Genomic DNA, 4,668 nt, shown 5'->3' with positions numbered 1-4,668 from the left:
CGAGTCCTTGTTGAGTTTTGTGTGGATCAAGCTTTTGAGATTTAGGGAGGTCGTGATATGAGAGGAATTAAGGAGACACAAAAGCTCAAGCTTGGGGATGCCCAAGGCACCCCAAGATAATATTTCAAGAAGTCTCAAGCGTCTAAGCTTGGGGATGCCCCGGTTGGCATCCCACCTTTCTTCTTCAACAACTATCGGTTAGTACCGGTTGATCCTAAGTTTTTGCTTCTTCACATGATGTTTGCTATTCTTAGAATGTCATTTTCTTTTTCTTTGCTTGTTGTTTGAATAAAATACCAAGAGCTGAAATTATTAAATGTTAGAGAGTCTTCACGTAGTTGCATAATTATTCGACTACTGATTGATCTTCACTTATATCTTTCAGAGTAGTTTGTCATCTGCTCTAGTGCTTCACTTATATCTTTTAGAGCATGGTGGTAGTTTTATTTTGAAGAAATAGATGAACTCTCATGCTTCAATTAGATTATTTTTAGAGTCTTAAATAGCATGGTAATTTGCTTAAAATCCTAATATGCTAGGTATACAAGAATAATAAAATTCTCTTATGAGTGTGTTGAATACTATGAGAAGTTTGATACTTGATAATTGTTTTGAGATATGGAGATGGTGATATTAGAGTCATGCTAGTTGAGTGGTTATGAATTTGAGAAATACTTGTGTTGAAGTTTGTGATTCCCGTAGCATGCACGTATGGTGAACCGTTATGTAACAAAGTCGGAGCATGATTTATTTATTGATTGTCTTCCTTATGAGTGGCGGTCAGGGACGAGCGATGGTCTTTTCCTACCAATCTATCCCCCTAGGAGCATGCGCGTAGTACTTTGTTTCAATAACTAATAGATTTTTGCAATAAGTATGTGAGTTCTTTATGACTAATGTTGAGTCCATGGATTATACGCACTCTCACCCTTCCACCATTGCTAGCCTCTCTAGTACCGCACAACTTTCGCCGGTACCATAAACCCACCATATACCTTCCTCAAAACAGCTAACATACCTACATATTATGGCATTTCCATAGCCATTCCGAGATATATTGCCATGCAACTTTCCACCGTTCCGGTTATTATGACACACTCCATCATTGTCATATTGCTTAGCATGATCATGTAGTTGACATTGTATTTGTGGCAAAGCCACCATTCATAATTCTTTCATACTTGTCACTCTTGATTCATTGCACATCCTGGTACACCGCCGGAGGCATTCATATAGAGTCATATCTTTGTTCTAGTATCGAGTTGTATCATTGAGTTGTAAATAAATAGAAGTGTGATGATCATCATTCAATAGAGCATTGTCTCAAAAAAAAGAAAAAAAAGAGAAAGGCCATAAAAAAGAAAGGCCAAATAAAAAAATAAAGGCCAAAAAAAGGAATGGCCAAATAAAAAAATAAAAAAAATAAAAGGGACAATGCTACTATCCTTTTTCCACACTTGTGCTTCAAAGTAGCACCATGATATAGCGAGTCTCATATATTGTGCTTCAAAGTAGCACCATGTTCTTCATATAGAGAGTCTCATATGTTGTCACTTTCATATACTAGTGGGAATTTTTCATTATAGAACTTGGCTTGTATATTCCAATGATGGGCTTCCTCAAAATGCCCTAGGTATTCATGAGCAAGCAAGTTGGATGCACACCCACTAGTTTCTTTTGTTGAGATTTCATACACTTATAGCTCTAGTGCATCCGTTGCATGGCAATCCCTACTCACTCACATTGATATCTATTGATGGGCATCTCCATAGCCCGTTGATACGCCTAGTTGATGTGAGACTATCTTCTCCTTTTTGTCTTCTCCACAACCTCCATTCTATTCCACCTATAGTGCTATGTCCATGGCTCACGCTCATGTATTGCATGAAGATTGAAAACGTTTGCGAACATCAAAAGTATGAAACAATTGCTTGGCTTGTCATCGGGGTTGTGCATGATTTAAATATTTTTGTGTGGTGAAGATGGAGCATAGACAGACTATATGATTTTGTAGGGATAACTTTCTTTGGCCATGCTATTTTGACAAGACATGATTGCTTAGTTAGTATGCTTGAAGTATTATTATTTCTATGTCAATATGAACTTTTGTCTTGAATCTTATGGATCTGAATATTCTTGCCACAATTAAGAAGAATCACATTGAAATTATGCCAACTAGCATTCCACATCAAAAATTATCTTTTTATCATTTACCTACTCGAGGACGAGCAGGAATTAAGCTTGTCGATGCTTGATACGTCTCCAACGTATCTATAATTTTGATTGCTCCATGCTATATTATCTACTGTTTTAGGCAATAATGGGCTTTATTATCCACTTTTATATTATTTTTGGGACTAACCTATTAATCGGAGGCCTAGCCCAGATTTGCTGTTTTATGCCTATTTCAGTGTTTTGAAGAAAAGGAATATCAGACGGAGTCGAAACGGAACGAAATCAACTGGAGAAGTTATTTTTGGAAGGAAACACACCTGATGGACTTGGACCCCACGTCAGAAGATACGGGAGCTGCCCACGAGGGTGGGGGGCGCGCCCCCTGTCTCATGGGGCCCTCGTGGCTCCCCTGACGTACCTCCTGCACCCATATATACCTACGTGACCTAAAACTTCCAGAACGCAAGATAGATCTGGAGTTCCACCGCCAGAAGCCTCTGAAGCCACCAAAAGTCAATCGGGACCCTGTTCCGGCACCCTGCCGGAGGGGGAAACCCTCAGCGGTGGCCATCTTCATCATCCCAGCACTCTCCATGATGAGGAGGGGGTAGTTCTCCCTTGGGGCTGAGGGTATGTACCAGTAGCTATGTGTTTGATCTCTCTCTCTCTCTCTCTCGTGTTCTTGAGATGATACGATCTTGATGTATCGCGAGCTTTGCTATTATATTTGGATCCTATGATGTTTCTTCCCCCCTTCTCTCTTGTAATGAATCGAGTTTCCCCTTTGAAGTAATCTTATCGGTTGAGTCTTTAAAGACTTGAGAACACTTGATGTATGTCTTGCCGTGGATATCTGTGGTGACAATGGGATACCATGTGCCACTTGATGTATGTTAAGGTGACCAACTTGCGGGTTCCGCCCATGAACCTATGCATAGGGTTTGGCACACGTTTTTCGTCGTGATTCTCCGGTAGAACTTTGGGGCACTCTTTGAGGTCCTTTGTGTTGGTTGAATAGATGAATCTGAGATTGTGCGACGCATATCGTATAATCATACCCACGGATACTTGAGGTGACATTGGAGTATCTAGGTGACATTAGGGTTTTGGTTGATTTGTGTCTTAAGGTGTTATTCTAGTACGAACTCTAGGGCTGTTTATGACACTTATAGGAATAGCCCAACGGATTGATTGGAAAGAATAACTTTGAGGTGGTTTCGTACCCTACCATAATCTCTTCGTTCGTTCTCTGCTATTAGTGACTTTAGAGTGACTCTTTGTTGCATGTTGAGGGATAGTTATGTGATCCAATTATGTTATCATTGTTGAGGGAACTTACACTAGTGAAAGTATGAACCCTAGGCCTTGTTTCAACACATTGCAATACCGTTTACGCTCACTTTTATCACTTGCTACCTTGCTGTTTTTATTATTTCAGATTACAAAAACTATTATCTACTATCCATATTGCACTTGTATCACCATCTCTTCGCCGAACTAGTGCACCTATACAATTTACCATTGTATTGGGTGTGTTGGGGACACAAGAGACTCTTTGTTATTTGGTTGCAGGGTTGCTTGAGAGAGACCATCTTCATCCTACGCCTCCTACGGATTGATAAACCTTAGGTCATCCACTTGAGGGAAATTTGCTACTGTCCTACAAACCTCTGCACTTGGAGGCCCAACAACATCTCCAAGAAGAAGGTTGTGTAGTAGACATCAATAGTAGACCGGCTTTTTAAGGGGGAATTTATGTCCGTCCGTTTCTTGTTCGATGACGAGTACTGCCCTCACAACTTGATGAGTTGCCGCAATGTATAACAGCATTGGTTCGCCAATGTTTGGTGCGGCCAGGACTGGGTTGGTTGCCAATATGGCTTTTATTTCTTCCAACCTGCTGTGGCGGCATCCATCCACTCAAAGTGTTCAGTGCGCCGAAGGAGGCGATAAAGGGGTAATGCCTTTTCTCCCAGGCGGGAGATAAATGTGGCTTAGAGCCGCCATGCATTCGGTTAATTTCTGGATTTGTTTGAGGTCCGTTGGGATATCCAATTGTGACAGAGCTTGGATCTTGACCGGATTTGCTTCAATTCCTCTGCCGGATACAATGAAGCCCAAGAGCTTTCCGGCTGGCACACCGAAAACGCATTTTTCCGGGTTGAGCTTGATGTCATATGTTCGGAGGTTATCGAATGTGAGCCTCAAGTTGTCTACTAGAGATTCGACATGTTTGGTTTTGACGACCACGTCATCTACGTATGCCTCCACTGTTTTGCCGATCTGGTTTGCCAGACATGTCTGAATCATGCGCTGATATGTTGCGCCGGCGTTTTTGAGCCCAAAGGGCATTGTGTTGAAGCAGAAGGGGTCGTATGGTGTGGTGAATGCCGTTGCGGCTTGGTTGGGCTCCGCCATCTTAATTTGGTGGTAGCCAGAGTATGCATCGAGGAAACACAATGAATCGTGTCCTGCGGTAGCGTCGATAATTTG

Source organism: Triticum dicoccoides, chromosome 1A (assembly GCF_002162155.2).
Source record: "Triticum dicoccoides isolate Atlit2015 ecotype Zavitan chromosome 1A, WEW_v2.0, whole genome shotgun sequence".
In the NCBI taxonomy this organism is placed as follows: Eukaryota; Viridiplantae; Streptophyta; class Magnoliopsida; order Poales; family Poaceae; genus Triticum; species Triticum dicoccoides.
Note: the sequence above shows the minus strand (reverse complement) of the source record.